This window comes from Lissotriton vulgaris, chromosome 7, assembly GCF_964263255.1.
Source record: "Lissotriton vulgaris chromosome 7, aLisVul1.2, whole genome shotgun sequence".
NCBI lineage: Eukaryota > Metazoa > Chordata > Amphibia > Caudata > Salamandridae > Lissotriton > Lissotriton vulgaris.
In genome coordinates this window covers 1,775,531,347-1,775,550,489 of record NC_141695.1, presented here as the reverse complement: position 1 = coordinate 1,775,550,489, position 19,143 = coordinate 1,775,531,347, and positions in this window count along the sequence as shown.

The window sequence follows — 19,143 nt, the reverse complement described above, 5'->3', positions numbered from 1 at the left end:
AATATGGTGTCAAAATATCACTTTATGTTTTAAAAAAAACTAGAAATTCACTGGATCATAATTATAATATTACTTTAACCTTTGTTTTTATTCAGTGAATTGAAAACAAAAATATATCTTTTTATTACGTTACTTTAACCTTTGGTGTATTTGTTTTTTAAAAATCCTTGCCAATTAAGTAAACAAAACAAAGGTTAAATAAAGGTTATAATTATTTGAATATGCCAATGACAACATTAATGTTCTGAACTAAAAAAAAACAAATTCACCAGTTATAGTTAGCAGAAGTAATTATAACCCGTTCCCCAACATGCACTGCTTATGACCTCACTTATTACATCACTCATGACATGTTCTAGACATCACTGATGACATCATCCAATGAGTGTGCTGGGTTATTTTACAGTTTACATAATGGCGGGTCACTACCATAATACCTCTCTACCTCTTTTTGTACCGCCTAGCTCCAGCCAATGGGTGTTTACGAAACACACGTGCTCCTGTTTGAGCGGCCAAACAACTGCGGGCGCTGCTTGATCCTTCTGCATTTTATTTTTGCCTAAAACGTAAAAAATTAAAAACTCCAGCTCTACTGATTCAATTTTTGTTGGTATGGCGTTATTTTATTTATTAAAATGTACTCTGCTTTTCTAAATTGGTGTGGGGTTTTTCTTGCTGTGAGTTTTCACTTTATTCCTGTTTGTGGCCGCATAAATACTGTCCACATCGCCTGTAAGTTAAGCCGGAGTGCTCTGTGCTGCCCGAGAGTGGACACAGATTCCTTCAGTGGCCCTGTGGGTCACCCTGGCCAGGATAGAGGGGGCTCTCCCCCCTCCCCTGAGGGTCCGTCTTCCACCCACACACAGCAGGGCAGTGACCCTGTGGGTCACCCTGGCCAGGATAGAGGGGGGCTCTCCCCCCTCCCCTGAGGGTCCGTCTTCCACCCACACACTGCAGGGCAGTGTCCCTGTGGGTCACCCTGGCCAGGATAGAGGGGGCTCTCCCCCCTCCCCTGAGGGTCCGTCTTCCACCCACACACAGCAGGGCAGTGACCCTGTGGGTCACCCTGGCCAGGATAGAGGGGGGCTCTCCCCCCTCCCCTGAGGGTCCGTCTTCCACCCACACACTGCAGGGCAGTGTCCCTGTGGGTCACCCTTGCCAGGATAGAGGGGGGCTCCCCCCTCCCCTGAGGGTCCGTCTTCCACACACACACAGCAGGGCAGTGACCCTGTGGGTCATCCTGGCCAGGATAGAGGGGGGCTCCTCCCTCCCCTGAGGGTCCGTCTTCCACCCACACACTGCAGGGCAGTGACCCCGGTCTCTGCTCAGTGACCTCTGGCCCCACTCCCCCGAGTCTGCACCCCTGAGGTGCAGATCAGCAGAGACGGACTCCCAGACATGAGGCGCCTGATGACTGATAGACACCCTGCTGAGTGGGCGCCCCAGATGTGGTGTTGCTTCATCCGGGCACTTCAGGGCTTCACCCAATTTGTGCAGAGTTTGCAAGTCTGGAGGCAGCCTCGGGCTCAAGGGGGGGCTCTGATCCTGGGTGACCGGCAGTGACCCTCAGCAGAGGGGGGGGGGGGGGTCTTTGCTCACATCAGCACCCACAAAAGCTTGGGCAAGCACTTCCTCCTCGGCGACCGGCGGTGACCCTCATGGATGGGGGGCTCTGATCCTGGGTGACCGGCGGTGACCCTCATGGATGGGGGGCTCTGATCCTGGGTGACCGGCGGTGACCCTTATGGATGGGGGGGCTCTGATCCTGGGTGACCGGCCGTGACCCTCAGGGGTGGGGGGCTCTGATCCTGGGTGACTGGCGGTGACCCTCATGGGTGGGGGGGCTCTGATCCTGGGTGACCGGCGGTGACCCTCATGGATGGGGGGCTCTGATAATGGGTGACCAGCGGTGACCCTCATGGATGGGGGGCTCTGATCCTGGGTGACCGGCGGTGACCCTCATGGATGGGGGGGCTCTGATCCTGGGTGACCAGCTGTGACCCTCATGGATGGGGGGCTCTGATCCTGGGTGACCGGCAGTGACCCTCATGGGTGGGGGGGGCTCTGATCCTGGGTGACCAGCAGTGACCCTCATGGATGGGGGGGCTCTGATCCTGGGTGACCGGCGGTGACCCTCATAGATGGGGGGGTTCTGATAATGGGTGACCAGCTGTGACCGTCGTGGATGGGGGGGCTCTGATCCTGGGTGACCGGTGGCGACCCTCATGGATGGGGGGGCTATGATCCTGGGTGAACGGCGGTGACCCTCATGGATGGGGGGACTCTGATAATGGGTGACCAGCGGTGACCCTCATGGATGGGGGGGCTCTGATCCTAGGTGACCGGCGGTGACCCTCATGGATGGGGGGGCTCTGATCCTGGGTGACCGGCGGTGACCCTCATGGATGGGGGGCTCTGATAATGGGTGACCGGCGGTGACCCTCATGGATGGGGGGGCTCTGATCCTGGGTGACCGGCAGTGACCCTCATGGGTGGGGGGGCTCTGATCCTGGGTGACCGGCAGTGACCCTCATGGATGGGGGGGCTCTGATCCTGAGTGACCAGCAGTGACCCTCATGGATGGGGGGGCTCTGATCCTGGGTGACCGGCGGTGACCCTCATGGGTGGGGGGGCTCTGATCATGGGTGACCGGCAGTGACCCTCATGGATGGGGGGGGACTCTGATCCTGGGTGACCGGTGGCGACCCTCATGGGTGGGGGGCTCTGATCCTGGGTGACCGGCGGTGACCCTCATGGATGGGGGGGACTCTGATCCTGGGTGACCGGCGGTGACCCTCATGGATGGGGGGGCTCTGATAATGGGTAACCGGCGGTGACCCTCATGGATGGGGGGGCTCTGATAATGGGTGACCAGCGGTGACCCTCATGGATGGGGGGGCTCTGATCCTGGGTGACCGGCGGTGACCCTGATGGATGGGGGGGCTCTGATAATGGGTGACCGGCGGTGACCCTCATGGATGGGGGGGCTCTGATAATGGGTAACCGGCGGTGACCCTCATGGATGGGGGGGCTCTGATCCTGGGTGACCGGCGGTGACCCTCATGGATGGGAGGGCTCTGATCCTGGGTGACCAGCGGTGACCCTCATGGATGGGGGGCTCTGATCCTGGGTGACCGGCAGTGACCCTCATGGGTGGGGGGGCTCTGATCCTGGGTGACCGGCGGTGACCCTCATGGATGGGGGGGCTCTGATCCTGGGTGACCGGCAGTGACCCTCATGGGTGGGGGGGCTCTGATCCTGGGTGACTGGCAGTGACCCTCATGGATGGGGGGCTCTGATCCTGGGTGACCAGCAGTGACCCTCATGGATGGGGGGGCTCTGATCCTGAGTGACCGGCAGTGACCCTCATGGATGGGGGGGCTCTGATATTGGGTGACCAACAGTGACCCTCATGGATGGGGGGGGCTCTGATCCTTGGTGACCGGCGGTGGCCCTCATGGATGGGGGGGGGCTCTGATCCTGGGTGACCGGCGGTGACCCTCATGGATGGGGGGCTCTGATCCTGGGTGACCAGCGGTGACCCTCATGGGTGGGGGGGCTCTGATCATGGGTGACCGGCAGTGACCCTCATGGATGGGGGGGACTCTGATCCTGGGTGACCGGTGGCGACCCTCATGGGTGGGGGGCTCTGATCCTGGGTGACCGGCGGTGACCCTCATGGATGGGGGGGACTCTGATCCTGGGTGACCGGCGGTGACCCTCATGGATGGGGGGGCTCTGATAATGGGTGACCGGCGGTGACCCTCATGGATGGGGGGGCTCTGATAATGGGTAACCGGCGGTGACCCTCATGGATGGGGGGGCTCTGATCCTGGGTGACCAGCGGCGACACTCATGGATGGGGGGCTCTGATCCTGGGTGACCGGCGTTGACCCTCATGGATGGGGGGGCTCTGATCCTGGGTGACCGGCGGTGACCCTCATGGATGGGAGGGCTCTGATCCTGGGTGACCGGCGGTGACCCTCATGGATGGGGGGCTCTGATCATGGGTGACCGGCAGTGACCCTCATGGATGGGGGGGGGACGCTGATCCTGGGTGACCGGTGGCGACCCTCATGGGTGGGGGGCTCTGATCCTGGGTGACCGGCGGTGACCCTCATGGATGGGGGGGACTCTGATCCTGGGTGACCGGCGGTGACCCTCATGGATGGGGGGGCTCTGATAATGGGTGACCGGCGGTGACCCTCATGGATGGGGGGGCTCTGATAATGGGTAACCGGCGGTGACCCTCATGGATGGGGGGGCTCTGATCCTGGGTGACCAGCGGCGACACTCATGGATGGGGGGCTCTGATCCTGGGTGACCGGCGTTGACCCTCATGGATGGGGGGGCTCTGATCCTGGGTGACCGGCGGTGACCCTCATGGATGGGAGGGCTCTGATCCTGGGTGACCGGCGGTGACCCTCATGGATGGGGGGCTCTGATCCTGGGTGACCGGCAGTGACCCTCATGGATGGGGGGGCTCTGATAATGGGTGACCGGCGGTGACCCTTATGGATGGGGGGGCTCTGATAATGGGTGACCGGCGGTGACACTCATGGATAGGGGGGCTCTGATCCTGAGTGACCGGCAGTGACCCTCATGGATGGGGGGGCTCTGATAATGGGTGACCGGCGGTGACCCTCATGGATGGGGGGGCTCTGATAATGGGTGACCGGCGGTGACACTCATGGATAGGGGGGCTCTGATCCTGGGTGACCGGCGGTGACCCTCATGGATGGGGGTTCTCTGATAATGGGTGACCGGCGGTGACCCTCATGGATGGGGGGGGGGCTCTGATAATGGGTGACCAGCGGTGACCCTCATGGATGGGGGGGCTCTGATAATGGGTGACCGGCGGTGACCCTCATGGATGGGGGGGCTCTGATCCTAGGTGACCGGCCGTGACCCTCATGGGTGGGGGGGGGCTCTAATCCTGGGTGACTGGCGGTGACCCTCATGGATGGGGGGGCTCTGATCCTGGGTGACCCTCATGGATGGGGGGGCTCTAATCCCGGGTGACCAGCGGTGACCCTCATGGATGGGTTGGGCTCTGATCCTGGGTGACCCTCATAGATGGGGGGGCTCTAATCCTGGGTGACCAGCGGTGACCCTCATGGATGGGGGGGCTCTGATCCTGGGTGACCGGCAGTGACCCTCATGGATGGGTTGGGCTCTGATCCTGGGTGACTGGCAGTGACCCTCATGGATGGGGGGGCTCTAATCCTGGGTGACCGGCGGTGACCCTCATGGATGGGGGGGCTCTGATCCTGGGTGACCGGCAGTGACCCTCATGGATGGGGGGGCTCTGATCCTTGGTGACCGGCGGTGACCCTCATGGGTGGGGGGGCTCCGATCCTGGGTGACCGGCGGTGACCCTCATGGATGGGAGGGACTCTGATCCTGGGTGACCGGCGGTGACCCTCATGGATGGGGGGGCTCTGATAATGGGTGACCGGCGGTGACCCTCATGGATGGGGGGCTCTGATCCTAGGTGACCGGCCGTGACCCTCATGGGTGGGGGGGCTCTGATCCTGGGTGACCGGCGGTGACCCTCATAGATGGGGGGGCTCTGATCCTGGGTGACCCTCATGGATAGGGGGGCTCTAATCCTGGGTGACCAGCGGTGACCCTCATGGATGGGGGGCTCTGATCCTGGGTGACCGGCAGTGACCCTCATGGATGGGGGGGCTCTGATCCTTGGTGACCGGCGGTGACCCTCATGGGTGGGGGGGCTCTGATCCTGGGTGACCGGCGGCGACCCTCATGGATGGGAGGGACTCTGATCCTGGGTGACCGGCGGTGACCCTCATGGATGGGAGGGCTCTGATCCTGGGTGACCGGCGGTGACCCTCATGGATGGGGGGCTCTGATCCTGGGTGACCGGCAGTGACCCTCATGGGTGGGGGGGGCTCTGATCCTGGGTGACCGGCGGTGACCCTCATGGATGGGAGGGCTCTGATCCTGGGTGACCGGCGGTGACCCTCATGGATGGGGGGCTCTGATCCTGGGTGACCGGCAGTGACCCTCATGGATGGGGGGGCTCTGATAATGGGTGACCGGCGGTGACCCTTATGGATGGGGGGGCTCTGATAATGGGTGACCGGCGGTGACACTCATGGATAGGGGGGCTCTGATCCTGAGTGACCGGCAGTGACCCTCATGGATGGGGGGGCTCTGATAATGGGTGACCGGCGGTGACCCTCATGGATGGGGGGGCTCTGATAATGGGTGACCGGCGGTGACACTCATGGATAGGGGGGCTCTGATCCTGGGTGACCGGCGGTGACCCTCATGGATGGGGGTTCTCTGATAATGGGTGACCGGCGGTGACCCTCATGGATGGGGGGGGGGCTCTGATAATGGGTGACCAGCGGTGACCCTCATGGATGGGGGGGCTCTGATAATGGGTGACCGGCGGTGACCCTCATGGATGGGGGGGCTCTGATCCTAGGTGACCGGCCGTGACCCTCATGGGTGGGGGGGGGCTCTAATCCTGGGTGACTGGCGGTGACCCTCATGGATGGGGGGGCTCTGATCCTGGGTGACCCTCATGGATGGGGGGGGCTCTAATCCCGGGTGACCAGCGGTGACCCTCATGGATGGGTTGGGCTCTGATCCTGGGTGACCCTCATAGATGGGGGGGCTCTAATCCTGGGTGACCAGCGGTGACCCTCATGGATGGGGGGGCTCTGATCCTGGGTGACCGGCAGTGACCCTCATGGATGGGTTGGGCTCTGATCCTGGGTGACTGGCAGTGACCCTCATGGATGGGGGGGCTCTAATCCTGGGTGACCGGCGGTGACCCTCATGGATGGGGGGGCTCTGATCCTGGGTGACCGGCAGTGACCCTCATGGATGGGGGGGCTCTGATCCTTGGTGACCGGCGGTGACCCTCATGGGTGGGGGGGCTCCGATCCTGGGTGACCGGCGGTGACCCTCATGGATGGGAGGGACTCTGATCCTGGGTGACCGGCGGTGACCCTCATGGATGGGGGGGCTCTGATAATGGGTGACCGGCGGTGACCCTCATGGATGGGGGGCTCTGATCCTAGGTGACCGGCCGTGACCCTCATGGGTGGGGGGGCTCTGATCCTGGGTGACCGGCGGTGACCCTCATAGATGGGGGGGCTCTGATCCTGGGTGACCCTCATGGATAGGGGGGCTCTAATCCTGGGTGACCAGCGGTGACCCTCATGGATGGGGGCTCTGATCCTGGGTGACCGGCAGTGACCCTCATGGATGGGGGGGCTCTGATCCTTGGTGACCGGCGGTGACCCTCATGGGTGGGGGGGCTCTGATCCTGGGTGACCGGCGGCGACCCTCATGGATGGGAGGGACTCTGATCCTGGGTGACCGGCGGTGACCCTCATGGATGGGAGGGCTCTGATCCTGGGTGACCGGCGGTGACCCTCATGGATGGGGGGCTCTGATCCTGGGTGACCGGCAGTGACCCTCATGGGTGGGGGGGGCTCTGATCCTGGGTGACCGGCGGTGACCCTCATGGATGGGGGGCTCTGATCCTGGGTGACCGGCAGTGACCCTCATGGGTGGGGGGGCTCTGATCCTGGGTGACTGGCAGTGACCCTCATGGATGGGGGGCTCTGATCCTGGGTGACCAGCAGTGACCCTCATGGATGGGGGGGCTCTGATCCTGAGTGACCGGCAGTGACCCTCATGGATGGGGGGGCTCTGATATTGGGTGACCAACAGTGGCCCTCATGGATGGGGGGGGCTCTGATCCTTGGTGACCGGCGGTGGCCCTCATGGATGGGGGGGGCTCTGATCCTGGGTGACCGGCGGTGACCCTCATGGATGGGGGGCTCTGATCCTGGGTGACCGGCAGTGACCCTCATGGGTGGGGGGGGCTCTGATCCTGGGTGACCAGCAGTGACCCTCATGGATGGGGGGGCTCTGATCCTGGGTGACCGGCGGTGACCCTCATAGATGGGGGGGTTCTGATAATGGGTGACCAGCTGTGACCGTCGTGGATGGGGGGGCTCTGATCCTGGGTGACCGGTGGCGACCCTCATGGATGGGGGGGCTATGATCCTGGGTGAACGGCGGTGACCCTCATGGATGGGGGGACTCTGATAATGGGTGACCAGCGGTGACCCTCATGGATGGGGGGGCTCTGATCCTGGGTGACCGGCGGTGACCCTCATGGATGGGGGGGCTCTGATCCTGGGTGACCGGCGGTGACCCTCATGGATGGGGGGCTCTGATAATGGGTGACCGGCGGTGACCCTCATGGATGGGGGGGCTCTGATCCTGGGTGACCGGCAGTGACCCTCATGGGTGGGGGGGCTCTGATCCTGGGTGACCGGCAGTGACCCTCATGGATGGGGGGGCTCTGATCCTGAGTGACCGGCAGTGACCCTCATGGATGGGGGGGCTCTGATCCTGGGTGACCGGCGGTGACCCTCATGGGTGGGGGGGCTCTGATCATGGGTGACCGGCAGTGACCCTCATGGATGGGGGGGGACTCTGATCCTGGGTGACCGGTGGCGACCCTCATGGGTGGGGGGCTCTGATCCTGGGTGACCGGCGGTGACCCTCATGGATGGGGGGGACTCTGATCCTGGGTGACCGGCGGTGACCCTCATGGATGGGGGGGCTCTGATAATGGGTAACCGGCGGTGACCCTCATGGATGGGGGGGCTCTGATAATGGGTGACCAGCGGTGACCCTCATGGATGGGGGGGCTCTGATCCTGGGTGACCGGCGGTGACCCTGATGGATGGGGGGGCTCTGATAATGGGTGACCGGCGGTGACCCTCATGGATGGGGGGGCTCTGATAATGGGTAACCGGCGGTGACCCTCATGGATGGGGGGGCTCTGATCCTGGGTGACCGGCGGTGACCCTCATGGATGGGAGGGCTCTGATCCTGGGTGACCGGCGGTGACCCTCATGGATGGGGGGCTCTGATCCTGGGTGACCGGCAGTGACCCTCATGGGTGGGGGGGCTCTGATCCTGGGTGACCGGCGGTGACCCTCATGGATGGGGGGGCTCTGATCCTGGGTGACCGGCAGTGACCCTCATGGGTGGGGGGGCTCTGATCCTGGGTGACTGGCAGTGACCCTCATGGATGGGGGGCTCTGATCCTGGGTGACCAGCAGTGACCCTCATGGATGGGGGGCTCTGATCCTGAGTGACCGGCAGTGACCCTCATGGATGGGGGGCTCTGATATTGGGTGACCAACAGTGACCCTCATGGATGGGGGGGCTCTGATCCTTGGTGACCGGCGGTGGCCCCCATGGATGGGGGGGCTCTGATCCTGGGTGACCGGCGGTGACCCTCATGGATGGGGGGCTCTGATCCTGGGTGACCAGCGGTGACCCTCATGGTTGGGGGGGCTCTGATCATGGGTGACCGGCAGTGACCCTCATGGATGGGGGGGACTCTGATCCTGGGTGACCGGTGGCGACCCTCATGGGTGGGGGGCTCTGATCCTGGGTGACCGGCGGTGACCCTCATGGATGGGGGGGACTCTGATCCTGGGTGACCGGCGGTGACCCTCATGGATGGGGGGGCTCTGATAATGGGTGACCGGCGGTGACCCTCATGGATGGGGGGGCTCTGATAATGGGTAACCGGCGGTGACCCTCATGGATGGGGGGGCTCTGATCCTGGGTGACCAGCGGCGACACTCATGGATGGGGGGCTCTGATCCTGGGTGACCGGCGTTGACCCTCATGGATGGGGGGGCTCTGATCCTGGGTGACCGGCGGTGACCCTCATGGATGGGAGGGCTCTGATCCTGGGTGACCGGCGGTGACCCTCATGGATGGGGGGCTCTGATCATGGGTGACCGGCAGTGACCCTCATGGATGGGGGGGGGACTCTGATCCTGGGTGACCGGTGGCGACCCTCATGGGTGGGGGGCTCTGATCCTGGGTGACCGGCGGTGACCCTCATGGATGGGGGGGACTCTGATCCTGGGTGACGGGCGGTGACCCTCATGGATGGGGGGGCTCTGATAATGGGTGACCGGCGGTGACCCTCATGGATGGGGGGGCTCTGATAATGGGTAACCGGCGGTGACCCTCATGGATGGGGGGGCTCTGATCCTGGGTGACCAGCGGCGACACTCATGGATGGGGGGCTCTGATCCTGGGTGACCGGCGTTGACCCTCATGGATGGGGGGGCTCTGATCCTGGGTGACCGGCGGTGACCCTCATGGATGGGAGGGCTCTGATCCTGGGTGACCGGCGGTGACCCTCATGGATGGGGGGCTCTGATCCTGGGTGACCGGCAGTGACCCTCATGGATGGGGGGGCTCTGATAATGGGTGACCGGCGGTGACCCTCATGGATGGGGGGGCTCTGATAATGGGTGACCGGCGGTGACACTCATGGATAGGGGGGCTCTGATCCTGAGTGACCGGCAGTGACCCTCATGGATGGGGGGGCTCTGATAATGGGTGACCGGCGGTGACCCTCATGGATGGGGGGGCTCTGATAATGGGTGACCGGCGGTGACACTCATGGATAGGGGGGCTCTGATCCTGGGTGACCGGCGGTGACCCTCATGGATGGGGGTTCTCTGATAATGGGTGACCGGCGGTGACCCTCATGGATGGGGGGGGGGCTCTGATAATGGGTGACCAGCGGTGACCCTCATGGATGGGGGGGGCTCTGATAATGGGTGACCGGCGGTGACCCTCATGGATGGGGGGGCTCTGATCCTAGGTGACCGGCCGTGACCCTCATGGGTGGGGGGGGGCTCTAATCCTGGGTGACTGGCGGTGACCCTCATGGATGGGGGGGCTCTGATCCTGGGTGACCCTCATGGATGGGGGGGCTCTAATCCCGGGTGACCAGCGGTGACCCTCATGGATGGGTTGGGCTCTGATCCTGGGTGACCCTCATAGATGGGGGGGCTCTAATCCTGGGTGACCAGCGGTGACCCTCATGGATGGGTTGGGCTCTGATCCTGGGTGACCGGCAGTGACCCTCATGGATGGGGGGGCTCTGATCCTTGGTGACCGGCGGTGACCCTCATGGGTGGGGGGGCTCCGATCCTGGGTGACCGGCGGTGACCCTCATGGATGGGAGGGACTCTGATCCTGGGTGACCGGCGGTGACCCTCATGGATGGGGGGGCTCTGATAATGGGTGACCGGCGGTGACCCTCATGGATGGGGGGCTCTGATCCTAGGTGACCGGCCGTGACCCTCATGGGTGGGGGGGCTCTGATCCTGGGTGACCGGCGGTGACCCTCATAGATGGGGGGCTCTGATCCTGGGTGACCCTCATGGATGGGGGGGCTCTAATCCTGGGTGACCAGCGGTGACCCTCATGGATGGGGGGGCTCTAATCCTGGGTGACCAGCGGTGACCCTCATGGATGGGTTGGGCTCTGATCCTGGGTGACCGGCAGTGACCCTCATGGATGGGGGGGCTCTGATCCTTGGTGACCGGCGGTGACCCTCATGGGTGGGGGGGCTCTGATCCTGGGTGACCGGCGGCGACCCTCATGGATGGGAGGGACTCTGATCCTGGGTGACCGGCGGTGACCCTCATGGATGGGAGGGCTCTGATCCTGGGTGACCGGCGGTGACCCTCATGGATGGGGGGCTCTGATCCTGGGTGACCGGCAGTGACCCTCATGGGTGGGGGGGCTCTGATCCTGGGTGACCGGCGGTGACCCTCATGGATGGGGGGGCTCTGATCCTGGGTGACCGGCAGTGACCCTCATGGGTGGGGGGGCTCTGATCCTGGGTGACTGGCAGTGACCCTCATGGATGGGGGGCTCTGATCCTGGGTGACCAGCAGTGACCCTCATGGATGGGGGGGCTCTGATCCTGAGTGACCGGCAGTGACCCTCATGGATGGGGGGGCTCTGATATTGGGTGACCAACAGTGGCCCTCATGGATGGGGGGGGCTCTGATCCTTGGTGACCGGCGGTGGCCCTCATGGATGGGGGGGGCTCTGATCCTGGGTGACCGGCGGTGACCCTCATGGATATGGGGCTCTGATCCTGGGTGACCAGCGGTGACCCTCATGGGTGGGGGGGCTCTGATCATGGGTGACCGGCAGTGACCCTCATGGATGGGGGGGGACTCTGATCCTGGGTGACCGGTGGCGACCCTCATGGGTGGGGGGGCTCTGATCCTGGGTGACCGGCGGTGACCCTCATGGATGGGGGGGACTCTGATCCTGGGTGACCGGCGGTGACCCTCATGGATGGGGGGGCTCTGATAATGGGTGACCGGCGGTGACCCTCATGGATGGGGGGGCTCTGATAATGGGTAACCGGCGGTGACCCTCATGGATGGGGGGGCTCTGATCCTGGGTGACCAGCGGCGACACTCATGGATGGGGGGCTCTGATCCTGGGTGACCGGCGTTGACCCTCATGGATGGGGGGGCTCTGATCCTGGGTGACCGGCGGTGACCCTCATGGATGGGAGGGCTCTGATCCTGGGTGACCGGTGGTGACCCTCATGGATGGGGGGCTCTGATCCTGGGTGACCGGCAGTGACCCTCATGGATGTGGGGGCTCTGATAATGGGTTACCGGCGGTGACCCTCATGGATGGGGGGGCTCTGATAATGGGTGACCGGCGGTGACACTCATGGATAGGGGGGCTCTGATCCTGAGTGACCGGCAGTGACCCTCATGGATGGGGGGGCTCTGATAATGGGTGACCGGCGGTGACCCTCATGGATGGGGGGGCTCTGATAATGGGTGACCGGCGGTGACACTCATGGATAGGGGGGCTCTGATCCTGGGTGACCGGCGGTGACCCTCATGGATGGGGGTTCTCTGATAATGGGTGACCGGCGGTGACCCTCATGGATGGGGGGGGGCTCTGATAATGGGTGACCAGCGGTGACCCTCATGGATGGGGGGGCTCTGATAATGGGTGACCGGCGGTGACCCTCATGGATGGGGGGGCTCTGATCCTAGGTGACCGGCCGTGACCCTCATGGGTGGGGGGGGGGCTCTAATCATGGGTGACTGGCGGTGACCCTCATGGATGGGGGGCTCTGATCCTGGGTGACACTCATGGATGGGGGGGCTCTAATCCCGGGTGACCAGCGGTGACCCTCATGGATGGGTTGGGCTCTGATCCTGGGTGACCCTCATGGATGGGGGGGCTCTAATCCTGGGTGACCAGCGGTGACCCTCATGGATGGGGGGGCTCTGATCCTTGGTGACCGGCGGTGACCCTCATGGGTGGGGGGGCTCCGATCCTGGGTGACCGGCGGTGACCCTCATGGATGGGAGGGACTCTGATCCTGGGTGACGGGCGGTGACCCTCATGGATGGGGGGGCTCTGATAATGGGTGACCGGCGGTGACCCTCATGGATGGGGGGGCTCTGATCCTAGGTGACTGGCCGTGACCCTCATGGGTGGGGGGGCTCTGATCCTGGGTGACCGGCGGTGACCCTCATAGATGGGGGGGCTCTGATCCTGGGTGACCCTCATGGATGGGGGGGCTCTAATCCTGGGTGACCAGCGGTGACCCTCATGGATGGGTTGGGCTCTGATCCTGGGTGACCAGCGGTGACCCTCATGGATGGGGGGGCTCTGATCCTTGGTGACCGGCGGTGACCTTCATGGGTGGGGGGGCTCTGATCCTGGGTGACCGGCGGCGACCCACATGGATGGGAGGGACTCTGATCCTGGGTGACCGGCGGTGACCCTCATGGATGGGGGGCTCTGATAATGGGTGACCAGCGGTGACCCTCATGGATGGGGGGCTCTGATCCTGGTTGACCGGCGGTGACCCTCATGGATGGGGGGGCTCTGATCCTGGGTGACCAGCTGTGACCCTCATGGATGGGGGGCTCTGATCCTGGGTGACCGGCAGTGACCCTCATGGGTGGGGGGGGCTCTGATCCTGGGTGACCAGCAGTGACCCTCATGGATGGGGGGGCTCTGATCCTGGGTGACCGGCGGTGACCCTCATAGATGGGGGGGTTCTGATAATGGGTGACCAGCTGTGACCGTCGTGGATGGGGGGGCTCTGATCCTGGGTGACCGGTGGCGACCCTCATGGATGGGGGGGCTATGATCCTGGGTGAACGGCGGTGACCCTCATGGATGGGGGGACTCTGATAATGGGTGACCAGCGGTGACCCTCATGGATGGGGGGGCTCTGATCCTGGGTGACCGGCGGTGACCCTCATGGATGGGGGGGCTCTGATCCTGGGTGACCGGCGGTGACCCTCATGGATGGGGGGCTCTGATAATGGGTGACCGGCGGTGACCCTCATGGATGGGGGGGCTCTGATCCTGGGTGACCGGCAGTGACCCTCATGGGTGGGGGGGCTCTGATCCTGGGTGACCGGCAGTGACCCTCATGGATGGGGGGGCTCTGATCCTGAGTGACCGGCAGTGACCCTCATGGATGGGGGGGCTCTGATCCTGGGTGACCGGCGGTGACCCTCATGGGTGGGGGGGCTCTGATCATGGGTGACCGGCAGTGACCCTCATGGATGGGGGGGGACTCTGATCCTGGGTGACCGGTGGCGACCCTCATGGGTGGGGGGCTCTGATCCTGGGTGACCGGCGGTGACCCTCATGGATGGGGGGGACTCTGATCCTGGGTGACCGGCGGTGACCCTCATGGATGGGGGGGCTCTGATAATGGGTAACCGGCGGTGACCCTCATGGATGGGGGGGCTCTGATAATGGGTGACCAGCGGTGACCCTCATGGATGGGGGGGCTCTGATCCTGGGTGACCGGCGGTGACCCTGATGGATGGGGGGGCTCTGATAATGGGTGACCGGCGGTGACCCTCATGGATGGGGGGGCTCTGATAATGGGTAACCGGCGGTGACCCTCATGGATGGGGGGGCTCTGATCCTGGGTGACCGGCGGTGACCCTCATGGATGGGAGGGCTCTGATCCTGGGTGACCGGCGGTGACCCTCATGGATGGGGGGCTCTGATCCTGGGTGACCGGCAGTGACCCTCATGGGTGGGGGGGCTCTGATCCTGGGTGACCGGCGGTGACCCTCATGGATGGGGGGGCTCTGATCCTGGGTGACCGGCAGTGACCCTCATGGGTGGGGGGGCTCTGATCCTGGGTGACTGGCAGTGACCCTCATGGATGGGGGGCTCTGATCCTGGGTGACCAGCAGTGACCCTCATGGATGGGGGGCTCTGATCCTGAGTGACCGGCAGTGACCCTCATGGATGGGGGGGCTCTGATATTGGGTGACCAACAGTGACCCTCATGGATGGGGGGGCTCTGATCCTTGGTGACCGGCGGTGGCCCTCATGGATGGGGGGGCTCTGATCCTGGGTGACCGGCGGTGACCCTCATGGATGGGGGGCTCTGATCCTGGGTGACCAGCGGTGACCCTCATGGGTGGGGGGGCTCTGATCATGGGTGACCGGCAGTGACCCTCATGGATGGGGGGGACTCTGATCCTGGGTGACCGGTGGCGACCCTCATGGGTGGGGGGCTCTGATCCTGGGTGACCGGCGGTGACCCTCATGGATGGGGGGTCTCTGATCCTGGGTGACCGGCGGTGACCCTCATGGATGGGGGGGCTCTGATAATGGGTGACCGGCGGTGACCCTCATGGATGGGGGGGCTCTGATAATGGGTAACCGGCGGTGACCCTCATGGATGGGGGGGCTCTGATCCTGGGTGACCAGCGGCGACACTCATGGATGGGGGGCTCTGATCCTGGGTGACCGGCGTTGACCCTCATGGATGGGGGGGCTCTGATCCTGGGTGACCGGCGGTGACCCTCATGGATGGGAGGGCTCTGATCCTGGGTGACCGGCGGTGACCCTCATGGATGGGGGGCTCTGATCATGGGTGACCGGCAGTGACCCTCATGGATGGGGGGGGGACTCTGATCCTGGGTGACCGGTGGCGACCCTCATGGGTGGGGGGCTCTGATCCTGGGTGACCGGCGGTGACCCTCATGGATGGGGGGGACTCTGATCCTGGGTGACGGGCGGTGACCCTCATGGATGGGGGGGCTCTGATAATGGGTGACCGGCGGTGACCCTCATGGATGGGGGGGCTCTGATAATGGGTAACCGGCGGTGACCCTCATGGATGGGGGGGCTCTGATCCTGGGTGACCAGCGGCGACACTCATGGATGGGGGGCTCTGATCCTGGGTGACCGGCGGTGACCCTCATGGATGGGGGGCTCTGATCCTGGGTGACCGGCAGTGACCCTCATGGAGGGGGGGGCTCTGATAATGGGTGACCGGCGGTGACCCTCATGGATGGGGGGGCTCTGATAATGGGTGACCGGCGGTGACACTCATGGATAGGGGGCTCTGATCCTGAGTGACCGGCAGTGACCCTCATGGATGGGGGGGCTCTGATAATGGGTGACCGGCGGTGACCCTCATGGATGGGGGGGCTCTGATAATGGGTGACCGGCGGTGACACTCATGGATAGGGGGGCTCTGATCCTGGGTGACCGGCGGTGACCCTCATGGATGGGGGTTCTCTGATAATGGGTGACCGGCGGTGACCCTCATGGATGGGGGGGGGGCTCTGATAATGGGTGACCAGCGGTGACCCTCATGGATGGGGGGGCTCTGATAATGGGTGACCGGCGGTGACCCTCATGGATGGGGGGGCTCTGATCCTAGGTGACCGGCCGTGACCCTCATGGGTGGGGGGGGGTTCTAATCCTGGGTGACTGGCGGTGACCCTCATGGATGGGGGGGCTCTGATCCTGGGTGACCCTCATGGATGGGGGGGCTCTAATCCCGGGTGACCAGCGGTGACCCTCATGGATGGGTTGGGCTCTGATCCTGGGTGACCCTCATAGATGGGGGGGCTCTAATCCTGGGTGACCAGCGGTGACCCTCATGGATGGGTTGGGCTCTGATCCTGGGTGACCGGCAGTGACCCTCATGGATGGGGGGGCTCTGATCCTTGGTGACCGGCGGTGACCCTCATGGGTGGGGGGGCTCCGATCCTGGGTGACCGGCGGTGACCCTCATGGATGGGAGGGACTCTGATCCTGGGTGACCGGCGGTGACCCTCATGGATGGGGGGGCTCTGATAATGGGTGACCGGCGGTGACCCTCATGGATGGGGGGCTCTGATCCTAGGTGACCGGCCGTGACCCTCATGGGTGGGGGGGCTCTGATCCTGGGTGACCGGCGGTGACCCTCATAGATGGGGGGGCTCTGATCCTGGGTGACCCTCATGGATGGGGGGGCTCTAATCCTGGGTGACCAGCGGTGACCCTCATGGATGGGGGGGCTCTAATCCTGGGTGACCAGCGGTGACCCTCATGGATGGGTTGGGCTCTGATCCTGGGTGACCGGCAGTGACCCTCATGGATGGGGGGGCTCTGATCCTTGGTGACCGGCGGTGACCCTCATGGGTGGGGGGGCTCTGATCCTGGGTGACCGGCGGCGACCCTCATGGATGGGAGGGACTCTGATCCTGGGTGACCGGCGGTGACCCTCATGGATGGGAGGGCTCTGATCCTGGGTGACCGGCGGTGACCCTCATGGATGGGGGGCTCTGATCCTGGGTGACCGGCAGTGACCCTCATGGGTGGGGGGGCTCTGATCCTGGGTGACCGGCGGTGACCCTCATGGATGGGGGGGCTCTGATCATGGGTGACCGGCAGTGACCCTCATGGGTGGGGGGGCTCTGATCCTGGGTGACTGGCAGTGACCCTCATGGATGGGGGGCTCTGATCCTGGGTGACCAGCAGTGACCCTCATGGATGGGGGGGCTCTGATCCTGAGTGACCGGCAGTGACCCTCATGGATGGGGGGGCTCTGATATTGGGTGACCAACAGTGGCCCTCATGGATGAGGGGGGCTTTGATCCTTGGTGACCGGCGGTGGCCCTCATGGATGGGGGGGGCTCTGATCCTGGGTGACCGGCGGTGACCCTCATGGATATGGGGCTCTGATCCTGGGTGACCAGCGGTGACCCTCATGGGTGGGGGGGCTCTGATCATGGGTGACCGGCAGTGACCCTCATGGATGGGGGGGACTCTGATCCTGGGTGACCGGTGGCGACCCTCATGGGTGGGGGGCTCTGATCCTGGGTGACCGGCGGTGACCCTCATGGATGGGGGGGACTCTGATCCTGGGTGACCGGCGGTGACCCTCATGGATGGGGGGCTCTGATAATGGGTGACCGGCGGTGACCCTCATGGATGGGGGGGCTCTGATAATGGGTAACCGGCGGTGACCCTCATGGATGGGGGGGCTCTGATCCTGGGTGACCAGCGGCGACACTCATGGATGGGGGGCTCTGATCCTGGGTGACCGGCGTTGACCCTCATGGATGGGGGGGCTCTGATCCTGGGTGACCGGCGGTGACCCTCATGGATGGGAGGGCTCTGATCCTGGGTGACCGGTGGTGACCCTCATGGATGGGGGGCTCTGATCCTGGGTGACCGGCAGTGACCCTCATGGATGGGGGGGCTCTGATAATGGGTGACCGGCGGTGACCCTCATGGATGGGGGGGCTCTGATAATGGGTGACCGGCGGTCACACTCATGGATAGGGGGGCTCTGATCCTGAGTGACCGGCAGTGACCCTCATGGATGGGGGGCTCTGATAATGGGTGACCGGCGGTGACCCTCATGGATGGGGGGGCTCTGATAATGGGTGACCGGCGGTGACACTCATGGATAGGGGGGCTCTGATCCTGGGTGACCGGCGGTGACCCTCATGGATGGGGGTTCTCTGATAATGGGTGACCGGCGGTGACCCTCATGGATGGGGGGGGGGGGCTCTGATAATGGGTGACCAGCGGTGACCCTCATGGATGGGGGGGCTCTGATAATGGGTGACCGGCGGTGACCCTCATGGATGGGGGGGCTCTGATCCTAGGTGACCGGCCGTGACCCTCATGGGTGGGGGGGGGGCTCTAATCCTGGGTGACTGGCGGTGACCCTCATGGATGGGGGGCTCTGATCCTGGGTGACACTCATGGATGGGGGGGCTCTAATCCCGGGTGACCAGCGGTGACCCTCATGGATGGGTTGGGCTCTGATCCTGGGTGACCCTCATGGATGGGGGGGCTCTAATCCTGGGTGACCAGCGGTGACCCTCATGGATGGGGGGGCTCTGATCCTTGGTGACCGGCGGTGACCCTCATGGGTGGGGGGGCTCCGATCCTGGGTGACCGGCGGTGACCCTCATGGATGGGAGGGACTCTGATCCTGGG